Raw genomic sequence first — 19,979 nt, 5'->3', positions numbered from 1 at the left:
ATTTCTCACAGATTTGAATTGATAAGCTATGCCGACGCGGAGGTCACTTTTAACAGGGAAACACCATAAGTAAGTGTTTTACCTCATTTAAGATATGTATTTTATAAAATAACATTGCTTCATGACGATATACTGTATATGCTGCACGCCTAAACGAGTCTAACGTGAAACATTTCTCACAGATTTGAATTGACAAGCTGTGCCGACGCGGAGGTCACTTTTAACAGGGAAACACCATAAGTAAGTGTTTTACCTTATTTACGATATGTATTTTATTAAATAACATTGCTTCATGATGATATATATGCTGCGTGGCTAAACGAGTCTAACGTGAAACGTTTCTCACAGATTTTAATTGATAAGCAGTGCAGACGGCAAAATGGGAAAATGTACGTTTGCGTACTCCTGGTTGGAGAAATAAAGTTTAAACAGTGGCTGAAGCCTGTTGCTGAAAACAACCGTGAAGCTTCCAAGCTTATCTGAGTTCTCTTGCATGGTTGTGCTCCATGGATTTATGTAAGGAATAATTGATGACGGGCCGTAGAATTCTAGAATTCACCCGAGGTGGTGTGCATTATTTTCGTAGAATTCTACGGACCGAAGTCAATTATTCCGCTTATACTACAGTTACCTCAAGACATCGATCAAATGATATATTTCAAGACATCCGTCCGGTTTTTATCCTTAAAACGCTATTGTGAGTATAGGAATAATTTCTTACGCAGCTCATCCAACAGCTTCGTTGCTAGTTCCAAAACGTCATTTTAGAACTAGTAACGATGCTTGAGCCGTTGATAGCAAACTACTGCAGTTAATAATGAAGTTTAGACAGACAGACAGAAAGAGAGAGGGAGAGAGATTAAGTGCATTATTACCTCTCTCAAGTCTGTGTGTCTCTGAAAGGTGACTGGCAGCATCGTCTCTACTAACAGTTAAACTTTAAGTTAATTTTCTTCAAGACCACGCCGTTGTTAACTCGCTTGTGAGAACTGTCATGTCGTTTTTAAGTTGTTAATCGTCAGAGCAGTGCTAACAACATTAGTGCAAGTGCTAACTGTGTGTGTGTGAGTGTGTGTGTGTGTGTGTGTGTGTGTGTGTGTGTGTGTGTGTGTGTGTGTGTGTGTGTGTGTGTGTGTGTGTGTGTGTGTGTGTGTGTCTGTCAATGAGAGAGAACGAGAGAAATAGAGTTTGTGCTTTCCGTACATAATAAAACGTAATATTGCGGAAAAAAACATAGACATAATTCGTCATTTTTATCCTGTTGTTTACTGTGTTTATTAGTTTGGCCAGTGTCATTGTGGGTTTTGGTTATTTTGCTGTTAGTGGGCTGTAAGGACCTTTGAAATAACTGAAATTGTGTGGCGAAGTGATATAGACATGTACTGCGGTCAAAAGCAGCCTGGAACTACGTTCACCGTGAGTTTCCCTGAAAATAATGCACACCTCTAGAACGTTCGTCAGCCAATCAGACAGCATTCAACGGCCCTGTAGTATAATTAACTACAACTGTTTATTAACAACTGTTTATTAAGTTAAAGGTTTGATACTGATTAGAACTTGAAGTGGCGATGAGGTCTTAAAATATTCTGAGAAGGTCTTTAAAAAGTCTTAAAAAGGTATTGAAATTACCTTTAGGATTCCTGCATATACCCTGATAATATAATACAATATAATATATAAGCAATATCACACAAATAGATGTGAGACATGAGACAGTGTGCCGATATACAGACATACAATCTTGTCTACTCGTGTGTTGCAATTATACAACAGTTTGATGGCGCAAGTGTGTAAATACATAAAATAACAATGGAGTGTCTTTAAAAGCCATCTTTTGAAAATCTAAAGTTGACAGTTTAACAACTGAGCCCAAGCCTCCGTTACTAATTTGAAAACGTCACTTTAGAACTAGTAACGAACTAACTCTGAGTTGCTTCATTGAAAGCTTATTGTATTATTGTATTAAAAGCTTACTGTATTATGTAGAGTATTATGAGATATGGACTGGGCTAGTGTGATTACCTGCATCTGATACAGCATTCATACTTCAGATCAGTCTAGGATTCACAATAAACATAATTGGAAAGTGTTATCTTTGTCATAATGTTAATGTCTTTTTATCTGATGATTTTGCTGCTTTTGTTGATTTTGTTGTTGAAAATAAAAATAACTCCTGTTTATAATGTTAACTTTACAATGTAAAAGTCTTTACTGCTGACTCATAAAAACATTCTCTTGTCGCCATCTAATAGCGGAACAATGTTACTAAAATCACCTTTGCGAACAAACACCGTTTCTCAATACTAAACACTATTATTAAATACTACTATTTATATAAAAATATTATTTATTGAATCATAATATTTAATAAACAACAACAGTAACAGCCATCAAAAAAGTCGCTAGGCAATCCAGTCAAAAATACAAAGGCAGCACTCTGATATTCAGCATTCAATTTACATAGTTCTCTGGAACAAATGATAGTTTAATGAGACCAAAGACTGCCTGTTAGATTTACCCAAAACAAATTATATCTCATGTTTAACCACTATACAGAGACATTAGAGCCAGCGGTAAATTCCAGAAGTTCCGGCCGAGGAGAGACTGCTCTCAGGCGGATTCATGAGTGCATGATGATTCATGACGATCTGGAGCTCACATGTCCGAAAACGACAAGGCAAATTATCAAATAGACATTATCTTTATTAACAAACTGCAAATTTGTACTATAAACAAGGACATTCTCGCCTGAAAACCTCTTGAAACTCTTTTCTTGACACAAAAACCGTAATATTTACAAAATGATACTGGATTTGGGCATCCGCTATGACACTCGTTGTACGAAGTACCGCAAGCGGAATGATACGATTACAAACTTCACCCATAAGATTCATCCATGTATAGGACAAACCAATGCAAAATGAGAGTTCATTCACAATAATTCACAAAAATGGTCATCATAAACTGTTAATGAGATCACCAAGCCATCATGGTTGGTTAAATATACTTTTGAAGCATACTTAAAAATTAAATCTGAAAAATCTGAAAAATAATGCCCTATAACTATAACTTTCAGGCTTCAAATGGTCCTTGTTTCAGTGACCACCTATATGTTTCTTTAGTTATTTATGTTTTTCAGATGCTTTTGATCTGATATCATTAGTGTGTTTAGGGGCAATCAAACTATGCATATTTTTCATGGTGATGCTCACAATAGAACAAAGAGCTGTGCACCGGCGTCTGCTCTCAGAGCCAGAACCAGACAACACATGAAACAGCAATTAAAAATCCAGGTCTGACCCAAAGAAACAGGCTCTGTGTGCTGGACAGGAAGACTAATTAGCCTCCTGGACCCTGCTGGTGTGATTTAGTGTTTTATAAAATAAATCTCAGAATCCAGGCAGGATCAGAGCCCCATGGTATTCCTTTGAATGTAAATGACTGGCATCAATCAAGAACCAGCAATAAGCATCATGAAAAGTTTTTCATCAGTTACTAGTACTGGGATTTGTCAAGCTAAACTAAATAAGTGGCATGCACATCAGTGCTATGAGCATAGCAGCTGTAAAAACCAGCTGTTACAAAGCAATTATTTATAAAATTATTTATAAAACACAATCAATCTTCGTTTACATGTGATATTATTTAAGATCAGCTCACTGCTTCTCGAAAGGGAGGGAGGGAGGAGGGGGGGGGGGGGGTCTGTAAACCACAAGACAATTGACACGATGACTACAGACTAAATTAGATAAATATTTAATCATTTTTAATATTTAAAATCAATAAATGAGACCTATATACAATAGTAACCCATTTACTACATTACATATAGTATTTGTCATGGTACAGTTATAGAATCGAGAATGTTTTCAATTTAAAATGATTTTAAAAAATGTTTCTTATTCACTCACATGCTGCATTTATTTCATTCATACATAAATAAATACATAAATATGTAAATACATACCGGTATTTATATTACCAAATTGTCAATTGTAAATGTGCTGAAAAAATGTGTAATTCCCATAAACAAATGTTCAGTTAAAGACATGAAATGTAGCTCTTTCATGGTCCATTTTGACATTTTAATGAGCAATTGTGTGACTTTAATAAACAGCATGATGATTTTGGCTGATTGTGTGTTTTAAATGTAAGCATTATGATATGTGAGCTGTGAAATTTGCTCGAGAAATTAGAGTTTTGCAGAAACAGTGCACCATAATTGCAAACTAAGTCAAAGCTACAGGAACGTGTTAACAGTTTAGTTTAGCTTTTTTTTTTTTTTTTTTTTTTTTTGTATGGGAACATACATAAGCTACTGATGTCATAGTACATTCATTTAGTCATTGTAAGGATCCAGCAATTGAAAAATGTGTTATTTCAGTAAATGCCTTACTCACTCATTTATACATATTTTACTTACTTGAGATAATTTGCATATCCATAACCGAGGCTCCGTGATGGTGGTCTGCAAAAGAGCCACATTTACAAAAGCTACATTTTACTAAATATCCATATTACAGTCGTAGCAATGCACTGAATATCGCTGCACAGCTGATGGTGATCTAAAAGAACCCTATGCATAATTATACAGTATACCGTGCGCCTATGAGTCGAGTGGCTAAAAAACACTGCCTTGAAAACAGCTGAGTCGATTCCTTTCAGTGAGAGGATGTGATTGAATGTAAAGTGGTGTAGCTTATCTATAGCTTTCTCTGGCAGTAACGACTTGTAAACAGGATCTAAATGAAGGCCTTCAGACCTGAATCGCTCCAGGAGGGCTGCTTACTGCTAGTGGCATTGTTTGTGGTATACCAGTAAATTGTGTGTGTGTGTGTGTGTGTGTGTGTGTGTGTGTGTGTGTGTGTGTGTGTGTGTGTGTGTGTGTGTGTGCACTCACCTATAAGTGTACATTTATGTTTATGTGTGTGTCTGTTAGACCTACCGTATGAAGTATTTTTCTTCATTTTTGACGATGTCTTGATTAAAATTCAATGTTAAATTTGACTCTACATAAGCCAGGCTGAAACTACAGGAATGTTAGGCCGGTTTATCTCTGATTTGTGGAAGCCTGTTTCTGCCACTGAATAAAAAAAAAAAAAAAGTAATTGCAACTTTCACAGTTCTGACTTTATTCTCTAAGTTGTGACATATACACTTGCAATTGCGAGTTATAAAGTCTTAATTCTGAGAAATTAAGTCTGAATTGCGTGATATAAACTCACAATTGCGAGTTATAAAGTCAGAATTGTGAGATATAAACTCACAATTGCGAGTTATAAAGTCAGAATTCTGAGAATTGATGTTTGAGTTGCTTGATATAAACTCTCATATACGAGATATAAACGTGCAAACTTGACTTTTTTCTCAAAATTGCAAGTTTATATAATGCAGTTGTGACTTTTATAACAGAATTGCGAGTCATTAAGTCAGAATTGTTAGATATAAACTTGCAATTCTGAGAAATTAAGTCAGAATTGTGTGATGCAAACTCACAATTGTGAGTTATGAATTCAGAATTGTGAGATATAAACTCACAATTCTGACTTTATTCTCCGAGTTGTGAGATATACACTTGCAATTGCGAGTTATAAAGTCAGAATTCTGAGAAATAAAGTCAGAATTGCGTGATATAAACTCACAATTGCGAGTTATAAAGTCCAAATTCTGAGAATTGATGTTTGAGTTGCTTGATATAAACTCTCATATACGAGATATAAATGTGCAAACCTGACTTTTTTTCTCAGAATTGCAAGTTTATATAATGCAATTGTGACTTTATAACAGAATTGCGAGTCATTAAGTCAGAATTGTTAGATATAAACTTGCAATTCTGAGAAATTAAGTCAGAATTGTGTGATATAAACTCGCAATTGTGAGTTATAAATTCAGAATTGTGAGATATAAACTCGCAAATCTTTTTTTCTCTCTGAATTGTGAGACGAACTCGCTGTTCTGAGATATAAACTTGCGATTCTGACAAAGTCAGAACTGCAAGATATAAACTCAATTCTGACTTTTTGAATGAGAAATTTTCTCAGAATTGCGTGATATAAACTCGCAGTTGCAAATTATAAATTCAGAATTGTGATATATAAACTCGCAAATCTGACTTTTGACGGAATTGCGAGATGCAAACTCACATTTCTGACTTTTTTAATCAGAATTGCGAGTTTACATCTCACCATTGTAAAATTTGTTTCTCAGAATTGTTATTTCTCTGACTTCATAGCACAATTGCAAGTTATTGAGTCAGAAATGTGAGATATAAACTCTTTTTCCCCTCAAAATTGGACTTTATAACTTGCAATTGCGAGTTTATGTCTTACAATTCTGAGAAAAAAGTCATAATTGTGTGATATAAACTATTTTTCCCCTCAAAATTGGATTTATAACTTGAAATTGCGAGTTTGTCTTACAATTATGAGAAAAAAGTCAGAATTATGAGATATAAACTTATAATTCTGAGAAATTAAGTCATAATTGTGTGATATAAACTCTTTTTCCTCTCAAAATTGGACTTTATAACTTGCAATTGCGAGTTTATGTCTTACAGTTCTGAGAAAAAAAAAGTCAGAATTGTAAGATATAAACTTGCAATTCTGAGAAATTAAGTCATAATTGTGTGATATAAACTCGCAAATCTGAGATATAAACGATTTTGACAAGTTACCAACTCAACTTTTTAAATCAGAATTGTGAGTTTATATCACAAAATTGTGAGCCATTAAGTCAGAATTGTTAGGTATACACTTACAATTGTGAGTTAAGTCACAAACTTGTATTATATAAGCAGAAGTAAAAGTGTCATGATTTTGGTCTATGTTTTCCTGTCATGGTCTTGTGGACTCTTATTTTGAAATGTTCTTGTTCCCCATTGTGTCTGTCTTCCCTTCTTTCCTTTACTTATCTTGTTAGTTTCCATGGTAATTGATTTAGCTCCTCCCCGTTACCTCATTATCCTGTCTATTTAAACACCTGTGTTTGTCATGGTTCTTTGTCTGGTGTTTCTCCTGTATGGCTGTTTTGTGTGCCTATGGTCTGCCTTGTCATTTGCCCTGTGTCCATGCCTGGATTTATGTTTTGTTTAAATAAACTTCTGCTGCATTTGGATCCTCTGCTTGTCCTTTCCTCGACCACACGTGACAGAACACCAGACCACTATGGATCCAGCAGTGAGAATCATGCGTCTCCACCAAGGGGATCGTTGTTTGGAGGATTATGTCCGGGACTTTGTTGAATTGGCTAATCTGACTACAATGGAGGAAATTTCCCTCATGATTTATTTTTTTTTTTCGGGGGGGGGGACTAGCTGAGCCTCTCAGCTTGCTCATGCCGCTGCATGACCCTAGCTGGACACTGAAATTTTATATTAACTTAGCGTTCCAGCTGAGTGGCTCTGCTTTTTTTGTTGGAGTTGAGGAAGAGCAGTGTGGTACTTCCTCAATAGCCAACACAGAAACTTTCTATAAGATGGCTGTCGTCTCTGAGCTTGTACCCCAGCCAACATTTGTATGTGGGGCCCATGTGGGTTTGAAATGGGCTGAAAAATGGGCCCCATGTAGGATTGTCCGCGGGTTCCATAATGGCCCTATGTTAATTGCCCACATGGATATCATATAGGATTGCACTCGCCACTAGGTGGGACCTAACTGGGCAACATGCACAAGACCCACATGGGTCCCAGCTTTAACCCAGCTAAGTTTTATATGTGGGGCCAATGTGGGTCTTAAATGGGCTGAAAAATGGGCTCTATATGGGATTGTCCGCGGGTTCCATAATGGCCCCATGTTAACTGCCCACATGGATTTCATATAGGACTACACTTGCAGCTAGGTGGGACCTAACTGGGCAACATGCACAAGACCCACATGGGTCCCAGCTTTAAACCAGCTAAGTTTTATATGTGGGGCCAATGTGGGTCTTAAGTGGGCTGAAAAATGGGCTCTATATGGGATTGTCCGCGGGTTCCATAATGGCCCCATGTTAACTGCCCACATGGATTTCATATAGGACTACAATTGCCGCTAGGTGGGACCTAACTGGGCAACATGCTTAAGACCCACATGGGTCCCAGCTTTAAACCAGCTAAGTTTTATATGCGGGGCCAATGTGGGTTTTAAATGGGCTGAAAAATGGGCTCTATATGGGATTGTCCGCGGGTTCCATAATGGCCCCATGTTAACTGCCCACATGGATTTCATATAGGACTACACTTGCCGCTAGGTGGGACCTAACTGGGCAACATGCTTAAGACCCACATGGGTCCCAGCTTTAAACCAGCTAAGTTTTATATGTGGGGCCAATGTGGGTCTTAAGTGGGCTGAAAAATGGGCTCTATATGGGATTGTCCGCGGGTTCCATAATGGCCCCATGTTAACTGCCCACATGGATTTCATATAGGACTACAATTGCCGCTAGGTGGGACCTAACTGGGCAACATGCTTAAGACCCACATGGGTCCCAGCTTTAAACCAGCTAAGTTTTATATGCGGGGCCAATGTGGGTTTTAAATGGGCTGAAAAATGGGCTCTATATGGGATTGTCCGCGGGTTCCATAATGGCCCCATGTTAACTGCCCACATGGATTTCATATAGGACTACACTTGCCGCTAGGTGGGACCTAACTGGGCAACATGCTTAAGACCCACATGGGTCCCAGCTTTAAACCAGCTAAGTTTTATATGTGGGGCCAATGTGGGTCTTAAATGGGCTGAAAAATGGGCTCTATATGGGATTGTCCGCGGGTTCCATAATTGCCCCATGTTAACTGCCCACATGGATTTCATATAGGACTACACTTGCCACTAGGTGGGACCTAACTGGGCAACATGCACAAGACCCACATCGGTCCCAGCTTTAACCCAGCTAAGTTTTGTATGTGGGGCCAATGTGGGTTTTAAATGGGCTGAAAAATGGGCTCTATATGGGATTGTCCGCGGGTTCCATAATGGCCTCATGTTAACTGCCCACATGGATTTCATATAGGACTACACTTGCCACTAGGTGGGACCTAACTGGGCAACATGCACAAGACCCACATCGGTCCCAGCTTTAACCCAGCTAAGTTTTGTATGTAGGGCCAATGTGGGTCTTAAATGGGCTGAAAAATGGGCTCTATATGGGATTGTCCGCGGGTTCCATAATGGCCCCATGTTAACTGCCCACATGGATTTCATATAGGACTACACTTGCCACTAGGTGGGACCTAACTGGGCAACATGCACAAGACCCACATCGGTCCCAGCTTTAACCCAGCTAAGTTTTGTATGTGGGGCCAATGTGGGTTTTAAATGGGCTGAAAAATGGGCTCTATATGGGATTGTCCGCGGGTTCCATAACGGCCCCATGTTAACGGCCCACATGGACTTCAAATTAGATTGCACTTGCCACTAGGTGGGACCCAACTGGGCAACATGCGCAAGACCCATCTTGTTCCCAGATTTGGGTACTACAAGGTTACTACATGGGCTGAAATACGGGCTGTAACTGGGATTGTCCATGGGTTCCATGCTGGCCCCAGCAACTTATGCATGGGGCCAAGCTAGCAATCATCTGGGTTCCATCTAAAATAATATCAACACCACACAAATACATTTTTAAGGATTAAAGCACACAGTGAGATTAAAATATTTTCAAATTTAAATTTTATTGAAGACACACAAGGACAGCATTTAAATAAGCAGATTAATGTCAGATTAAAGGAATAGTTCACTAAAAAAAAATGAAAATTTGATGTTCATTTGCTTACTCTGAGGGGATCCAAGATGTAGGTGACTTTGTTTCTTAGTAAAACACAAACAAAGATTTTTAACTGAAACCATTGCAGTCTGTCAGTCAAATAATGGCAGTCAATAGTTACCAAATCATTAAGAGTCAAAAAAAAAAAAACATGCACAGACAAAACCAAATTAAACACTGTGGCTTGAGACGATGCATTGAGGTCTTGAGACACATAACGATGGGTCTGTACATGTAACTGAACAGCATTTATATCATTATTAAACTCTGATCCACCGGAACATTCAGGTGTATGGAGCATAGGGGTGGGCGATATGACCTAAAATTAATATCACGGTATTTTTCATCTTTTGAACGGTGACGGTATAATATCACGGTATTACTTTTTTTGGTACATTTTGGGAGGAGTAGCCTGTCCTGTCCCTTTAGTATGTGAATACAGTTAATATTTTTTATAATAAGTAAATGGTATGTATCCTTATCAAAAAGAGACATGGGAGAGTATTATCCATTCTCAACATATTTATTTTGCAAAAAACCTAAAGATCTTACTTAGTGTACAACAAAACACAAATTATTTTTTATTGAAATTTAATTTCTGCAATATATAAAACCTTTAAATAACTGGGGGAAATCAACCCATAGCAACAGTTTAAAAGTAGACCAATTCTGTGGGGAAAAACGCGGACTTGGCAACCCTGCATCCAACACCAGCTGCTGGAGTTAATGTCATTGTACACATGAGTACGAAATTTTCGTCCGAGATTTTTGCACGTTAAAAAAAATACAGGTTATGTTAATCGAGTTTACACACTGCCTCTGAAACTTTCGTCCGTCATAAAAAAATTTGGATCGTGTTTGATTTTCTGCATGTTCGCATCCATAATAAGCATTTTGATAAGGATGGCGAATATGAGAAAACAAACAAAACAAAAAAAAAAAACGCATACGAAAATCGGACTCAGTGTACAATGACCTTTAGATTTGAATGATCACGGGTCGAAAGTAAAGAGAGATGACAAAAACAGACTGGAGAATTTGCTGTAATCTTGTACTCACTGACAAATATCTATTATAAGATGTGCTGCCCCCTTTACACAGAGTGTGCGTTATCGCAAAATCGTAAGTAAAAGTAAAAACAGCGCGAGCGCTCAGTTAAAAGCGATTTCTATACCCTGCATATTGAAAGTGCGAAAATTATATACAATATTAGTTCGCCTCGCGCCCGCTCAATTTGTGATCCGCTGTGTAAATCCTTCGGCTGGCCGACCGGGAAAAGTCCGCCTCTGGTATAGGCTACAGGCCCGACCTTTCTTCACGATGTTTCACCAGTCGTTTAATGGCCACTCCCCTTTTACCTACCACCTGCAAAGCTGATACGAATATGTTTTACTTTTTTATTTACAACAAGATATATAGTATAAGGTCAGGTATTCAGACCACAACTGAACGTTTGAAGAAAATGTAATGCCTTATTATTTAGAATTAGCTATTATTGATGTAAATGCAGCCGTTCGAGGCACATAATTGATTTATTACGGTATTGACGGTATTAGAAAATCCATGTCGTTGCGCAATGTCACACCAGTGCTGACTATGACACCGGTGTACCGCCCACCCCTAATGGAGCATGTTCACAGTAGCTGACGTGTGGTGCATCAACATGCTCTGGCAATGTAGTCAAAAGTTTGTCTTTGTAGGTGAAAAGTCAATACTCCCAGATGAGTTCACAAAAGGAAATGTAATCTTTTAGTTTTTAATCGGTTACCAGAATTTGTATAAGCACAAGTAATTACCATTTTGATAAGCCAATATGCTCATGTAAACAATGAGTGACGTATACGCGTGATAGATCACACACGGACTGGGTGAACATTCTCAGGACAGTAGAACGTTCCGGTGGATCAGAGGTAAATAATAATATAAATACTGTTCAGTTTTTTGCACAGACCGATCGTTTTATGTCTTAAAGGGATAGTTCACCCAAAAATGAAAATGTGATGTTTATCAGCTTACCCCCAGGGCATCCAAGATGTAGGTGACTTTGTTTGTAGTCTGTCAGCCATATGATGGCAGTGGATGGGCACGAACCTTTAAAAGTGAAAAAAAAACAAAAAAAACATGCACAGACAAATCCAAATTACACCCTGCGGCTCGTGACGATACATTGATGTCCTAAGACACGAAACGATCGTTTTTTTATGAGAAACTGAACAGTATTTATATAATTTTTTACCTTTGATACACAGCCACGTCTAACTGTCCTGAGCACGAACTCATCATCCGGCTCGTTACATGTGTACGCGTTCTGGCGTAGTATACGTAAATGCCGGAAGTCATCTATCCCATGTATACGACACTCATTGTTTACACAGTGCACAGAGATTTTGTGTATAGCGGCTATTCAAAATGGTAATTACTTGCACTTATCCTGATTGTTCAAACCGATTGAAAGCTAAAAATTACATTTGCGCAAACTCATCCAGGACTGCTGACTGTTCACCGATTTCCCCTTATGACGTTTGCGTATACTACGCCAGTGAGCGTACACATGAAATGAGCCGGAGGTTGAGCTCACACTCAGGACAGATGGACGTGGCTGTGTATCAAAGGTAAAAAATTATATAAATACTGTTCAGTTTCTCACAAAAAAACACTATTGTTTTGTGTCTTAGGACATCAATGTATCGTCATGAGACGCAGGGTGTAATTTGGATTTGTCTGTGCATGTTTTTTTTTTTTTACTTTTAAAGGTAAAACCAAGCACCAAGCCCATCCACTGTTATTATGTGGCTGACAGACTGCAAGGGTTTGAGTTAAATATCTGAAGAAACAAAGTCACCTACATCTTGGATGCCCTGTGTGTTTAGTTTTTTTTTGTTTTTGGTAAAAAGATTTGGTAACCACTGACTGTCCTTTAAAGAGCATCTCTTCAAAGTTATAAACCTACTTGTTCAAAATAATGTAAAAGTTAATACTTTTTTTAACCTGTATTTGACCTAATATTTACTGAAACCTTCAAACATTTGAACAGGAAATAAATGGGAAACAATTAGAAGCATCAGCAACGATACATTTGTGCTTACAGTGCAGACAGTCACTTGTGCATTCTAGACATCCTCTGTACTCCTCCGTCTCTTGTTCCAATTTTGAGAGATCCCCATCAGCTTCTTGCCAATCATTTCAGCTTTCTTAAGAACCTCTGCAAAACAAATTTGTTTAAATATACTGAATATGCAAGATCAAATTACAAATAGCATTTTTGTGCTTGACTGAATTAGGCTAATGCTTAAAATGAAAATAATTTTGTCAAAAAGATGACATAAAATAAGGAAACTGCCCTCACCTACAGAAAGGAAAACAACAGAGTAAAAAACAAGCTGTACAGATTCTATTCCAATAGACAGGCTTTCTAGGATGTGTTTAGTAAATTGTTAAAAAAAATGTAACTTACATGTTAAAACAACATATTAAAGAAAAACAACTATTACTCAGGATAATACTAAAAATAATAATAATTATAAAAATAATTCTAAATTGTCATAGAATTGGAGTGTCATTGGAGGGGCATTAGGGAAATCAATAGAGAATTACTGTTCATTCATTCAAACTAATCTAATTAAATTTTTTATTGATAAAATCAGTTTATGAAGCATAAATATGCAATGTGTTTTAAAGGACCACTTCAATTATTGTTATGAGTTAACCATTTAGAAAATAATAATAATAATAACAACAAAAATGATAATACATTTTTTTATCAAGACTTTGTCATTTTACTATTAGGCAGATTCTCGCATTTATATTCTATGTCCATGGATGGAATCGACCAACAAAATAATGCTTAAAGGGATAGTTCACCCAAAAATGAAAATTTGTTTATCTGCTTACCCCCAATGCATCCAAGATGTAGGTGACTTTGTTTCCTAAGAAAAACACAAACAGAGATTTTTAACGAAAACCGGTGCAGTCTGCCAGCCTTATCATGGATGTGGATGGGCACCAAACCTTTAAAAGTAAACAAAAACATGCACAGACAAATCCAAATTACACCCTGCGGCTCGTGACGATACATTGATGTCTTAAGACACGAAACGATTGTTTTTTGCGAGAAACTGAACAGTATTTATATCATTTTTTACCTTTGATACACAGCCACGTCCATCTGTCCTGAGCACGAGTTTGGCATCAGTTACGTTACATGTGCTCGCGCTCAGGCGAAGAATACGCAAACGCCGTAAGGGGAAATCAGTACAAGTCCCGGATGAGTTTTAAATCGGTTTGAACAATCAGGATACGCGCAAGTAATTACCATTTTAAATATCGGCTATAGCCACAATCTCTGAACACTGTGGAAACAATGAGTGTTGTATTCATGCGACAGATCGCTTACGGTGTTTGTGTATACTATGCCAGAGCGCTACACGTATAACGATCCGGATGATGATCCCGTGCTCAGGACAGATGGACGTGGCTGTGTATCAAAGGTAAAAAATGATATAAAAACTGTTCAGTTTCTAACAAAAATTGATCGTTTCGTGTCTTAGGACATCAATGTATCATCACGAGTCGCAGGGTATAATTTGGATTTGTCTGTGCATGTTTTTGTTTACTTTTAAAGGTTTGGTGCCCATCCACGTCCATGATAAGGCTGGCAGACCGCACCAGTTTTCGTTAAAAATCTTCGTTTGTGTTTTTCTGAGGAAACAAAGTCACCTACATCTTGGATGCATTTGGGGTAAGCAGATAAACATCAAATTTTCATTTTTGGGTGAACTATCCCTTTTAAGTATTTTTTATTATTATTAATATTATTAATGCTGATGATTTATGAGTGATTTAAAATAGAAATTTTAAAATATTCTTCTTTGTGCCGTTGGAAAACAACTGAGTTGATCACAAATTTGGACCATTCTTAAATTTCCAGGATGGATCGACTTAAGGGTTACAGTTTTAATAACATAAGTTAGAGCTCTTAGATAAACTAAAATACTAAAACTTTTTTTTTTTTTTACTACCTGAAGATTTAACAAAAAAATATATAATAATAAAATAAAAAATAAAATAACACGTAATTGTAGGTTCTGGCAAATTAATTTTTAGAGTCAATTTAGAATTTAAATCATTACACATAATTCAGAATCCTAACTGCACACTGTATTAAGTAAATTATGTAAAAACAAATTTAAATAGGACATAAAAGTAAACTAAAAAGTACATTTTATTAAATTACATCAAATCAAAACTTTGCAAATAGTTAATAAATCCATACCAGAAGTTCTAGTGGAGTGTAGCAGATAAAGAAGAGCCCTCCACTATATTGCCAGTAATCAGCTGAATCCTCAGTCGGTCTGGGGTGGGCTGATAAGTCCTTAAAAATAAAGATTTCACTTTTAAAATTCTTTTGAACTCTTATACAAAATGTTTTTCAATCGTACCAACATTTGCCACTATAAATCATTCAGAAAACATGAACAGTCAGCTTTGAGACTGTTAGTTATTATATAATTAAAAATGTAAGAATATGCCTAACTCATGGCAATCCAAAAAGAAAAAATGTGAATCCCCAAAAAGACACTGGATTCACAACAATAGACTCTTTTTATAAATGTATCAAAACAAGGTAAACACAATTGTAGCTTAAAAATTTGTGCACCCAAATCAAACCAAAACTTAACATAATTTTACCTGCAGCTGCATTTATCCAGACCCATTTAAGGCTCATGAAGGACTCATAATATTTTTTGTAGTGAAACAACTAAAGGACTGATGATGGTAGCATGTTCTCCGTATTTGTTATCTCAGATGAAGAAAGACAAAAGAATAAAAAAGTTAGTCATATTGATAATCAGTGGGGCAAATGTCTTACAAATGTATTTTTGATTATGAGAAGAACCATACTTTTATATTTTAATCCCATGAAAGATTTAGAATCAAAGATTAAAAATAATGTTATTGGTAGCAGTTTGTGTTTTATAGTTAGATTCCTGTGTTTCCGAGCTTTAATAGCACTTTCATCACTGTACTCATTGCTCCTTCTCATGCATTGCGTTTAAATTAGCTGACAACATTCGTAGCCTATCTATAACACATAGCAATATCAGGGGCTACAAATACGTGCTAATATGCTAATCGCGATTAGCATCTGGTGTAACATCTTTGATGAAGCACAGATGCAAGTCATAGTGCGTCTGTTACCTCATGTGGAATTTACACAGAAAGAACATAAAGCTAGAAAGACTAAAATATGTTCCCTTACCTGATATCAGCAATCTGCTTGCAGGACCTCACAGATCCAGTCCGGTCTTCCTCTGTGTTCACATTCCAGCTTTTGTTCTCCACATGTCACAACGCGAGTTAATTTAAAATAAAAATGTAACAAACTAACGTATTTTCAAACTTGACCAGTAAAGGCGCGCACAGTTGTCATTGGCCAGTTACTTGTCAGATGGCAGTCAGCTTAACCAATCATGATCCCTCCAGCAAGGTTATACAACCAGCGTGGTAATGGCAAGATAAAGATTTTTTAAAAGAAATATGTGTGTTTAGTGTTATTTGTAGGCTGTATTATTTTAATAGTTGTTCAAAAATTGTTTTCAGTGTATGAAATAAAAATGCAGTTGTAGCCATTCACAAAATTGTAGGTCCACAAAATCAAAACAAAGATATTGATTCAAAATACATACACTATATAGCCAAAAGTATAATGAACAGGTTTGACTACTTTAGTAATTTCCATGAGTACAAATCTTAATGTTTAAGCATAAAATTATATTCTAGGGAATTAATTTTAATAGCAACAGTTTTAACATAACAATGCCTTTGTGTATAAGGCAAGGTTCAAATTGAAATGATTGATTCAGTCAGTGTGGAAGAACTTGACTGGTCTGCATAAAGCCAAGTCTTAATCCCAGTTGAACACCTCGGTGTGACTTTAAATGCAGACATTGAGCCAAAAAGTTATCACCAAACACCAATGACTTGTACATATCGGTACAGTCATTTTGGACAAATCCAAAACTTTTTCAACAGAGATGGAAATACAATTTTTAAATAGGCTACATTAATTATGTTCCCATTTTTGTTGCCACAGTTTTAGAAGTGCCTATTTCTGTTTTAAAGAAGGGGTGTCCTAATACTTTTGTCCATGTGGTGTTTGTACAAGTCATTGGTGTTTGGCGATGAGTTTTTGGCTCAAGGTCATTTAAAAATCAGTCCAGAGGTGTTCAACTGGGATTAGGACTTGGCTTTATGCAGACCAGTCAAGTTCTTCCACACTGACTGAATCCGTCATTTCGGTTTGAACCTTGCCTTATACACAAGGCATTGTCATCTTACAATTGAAGAGGCTCCTGTCCAAACTGTTGCTATAAAATTAGAAGCACACAATTCCCTATAATATAATTTTATGCTTAAACATTAAGTTTGTTCTAATGGAAATTACTAAAGTTGTCAAACCTGTTCATTAGAAGGGAGAAAATACTGGCAATAGTGTATCATGTAAAAAAAAAAAAATCAACTTTGATTTACAAGTATTTTTGTTAACCCTTTTCAATCATTTAGCAAACCATTTTATAACTTTGATGGTTTGTCATGTGCTGGGACATAAAATAAAAAAAAGCTAATGATACATTTCAGAAACATAAAATTCCATAATATCTTTCTTTACTTGGGCTATTTTATTATATGAACTGATGACCTTACAAAATTTAAAAGAATATCTCTAGAAATGCATTTGTCACTCCGACTGACCATAAAACTGGGGGAGTTTCACTAAATCAGGGCACATGACAAGCTGCTAGAGGGTTTGATTTCTTCTACCCGTCTCAAAGCGATTACAATCCAAATATGTTATCCCATTATTTAGAGATAATTAGTAATCTCTAACCTTTTCATTAAAGTGCACAGTTTTCCTTATTTTTTTCTTATATAAAAACATCTATTGTGATAAGCATTGTGCTGTAACTCACAAAATCAGACCACTAAAAACTGACACTTTGAATATGTAATGTCCTATGAGTGTACAGGTCATTTGCCCAATTTCAGATATCAAAAGACATGTGCTATGCAGGACATTTTTGACCACACCCAGGTTTGACCTGGTTTGCCTGTACCAGCTGGGTTCTTCAGCTCCAAAATTCTGCTATCATTACCTCACCTTAAGTTGTACTAAACCTGTATTAATTTTTTATGTGTAATAAAAACAATATACACAAATATTTTGGGAAATTATCTTAACAAAAAGTTTCTGGCCCCCAATGACTTCCATAGCCTTTTTATTTATTAATTTTTATTTCCCAAGATGTGTCCAGCAACTGGCTTCCAACATTCTTTAAAATAACTATTTCAAAAATAATTTAGATAATGTTCACCAGAAGAAAGACTTCATGCAGGTTTTGAACAGAGAATGAGCAAATGACGACAGAATTGTGACGATTGTCTTGCTGAGTTTAGTTCTAACTCTAACCAAACACGGCTCTAACCAAAAGCTAATCATAATGCTCCAAACTATTTGTAAATTAGACACAGTCATGTTTGATTAGGGTTAGAATCATATTTGGTTTGGCCAAGAGGACCCCATGTCCCTTATGAAAATTTATAATGGTTTTACAATGAAAAAAAAATATAACTATTGTAGTTATTTTTTGGTAACTATCAATTAACTATGTGGGTACCAATTTGGCCCCATGTGGGCTCCCTATATGGGACTGATTGTGTTTGCCCATGCCAAACCCATATGGTTTATGAAACCGGGCCCCATATGTGTTTCCCAGTTTTGAACCCATATAGACGTTAACTATGTGGGTACTACCTTGGCCCCATGTAGGCAGACTGTATGGGATTGATTGTGTTTGCCCATGCCAAACCCATATGGTTTATCAAAGCGGGCCCCATATGTGTTTCCCCATTCTGAACCCATATAGACGTTAACTATCTGGGTTCTACATTGGCCCCATGTAGGCAGACTGTATGGGATTGATTGAGTTTGCCCATGCCAAACCCATATGGTTTATCAAAGCGGGCCCCATATGTGTTTCCCCATTCTGAACCCATATAGACGTTAACTATCTGGGTTCTACATTGGCCCCATGTAGGCAGACTGTATGGGACTGATTGAGTTTGCCCATGCCAAACCCATATGGTTTATCAAAGCGGGCCCCATATGTGTTTCCCCATTCTGAACCCATATAGACGTTAACTATCTGAGTACTACATTGGCCCCATGTAGGCAGACTGTATGGGACTGATTGAGTTTGCCCATGCCAAACCCTTTTGGTTTATCAAACCGGGCCCCATATGTGTTTCCCCATTCTGAACCCATATAGACATTAACTATCTGGGTACTACGTTGGCCCCATGTAGGCAGACTGTATGGGATTGATTGAGTTTGCCCATGCCAAACCCTTTTGGTTTATCAAACCGGGCCCCAAATGTGTTTCCCCATTCTGAACCCATATAGACATTAACTATCTGGGTAATACATTGGCCCCATGTAGGCAGACTGTATGGGACTGATTGAGTTTACCCATGCCAAACCCATAAGGTTTATCAACGTGGGCCCCATATGTGTTTCCCCGTTTTGAACCCATATAGATGGTAACTGTCTGGGTACTACATTGGCCCCATGTAGGCAGACTGTATGGGACTGATTGTGTTTGCCCATGCCAAACCCTTTTGGTTTATCAAACCGGGCCCCATATGTGTTTCCCCATTCTGAACCCATATAGACGTTAACTATCTGAGTACTACCTTGGCCCCATGTAGGCAGCCTGTATGGGATTGATTGAGTTTGCCCATGCCAAACCCATATGGTTTATCAAACCGGGCCCCATATGTGTTTCCCCATTCTGAACCCATGTAGACGTTAACTATCTGGGTACTACCTTGGCCCCATGTAGGCAGCCTATATGGGATTGATTGAGTTTACCCATGCCAAACCCATAAGGTTTATCAACGTGGGCCCCATATGTGTTTCCCCGTTTTGAACCCATATAGATGGTAACTGTCTGGGTACTACATTGGCCCCATGTAGGCAGACTGTATGGGATTAATTTGAGTTTGCCCATGCCAAACCCAGATGGTTTATCAAAGTGGGCCCCATATGTGTTTCCCCTTTCTGAACCCATATAGACGTTAACTATCTGAGTACTACCTTGGCCCCATGTAGGCAGCCTGTATGGGATTGATTGAGTTTGCCCATGCCAAACCCATATGGTTTATCAAAGTGGGCCCCATAT

The sequence above is a fragment of the Garra rufa genome, chromosome 13 (assembly GCF_049309525.1).
Source record: "Garra rufa chromosome 13, GarRuf1.0, whole genome shotgun sequence".
Lineage (NCBI taxonomy): Eukaryota > Metazoa > Chordata > Actinopteri > Cypriniformes > Cyprinidae > Garra > Garra rufa.
Note: the sequence above shows the minus strand (reverse complement) of the source record.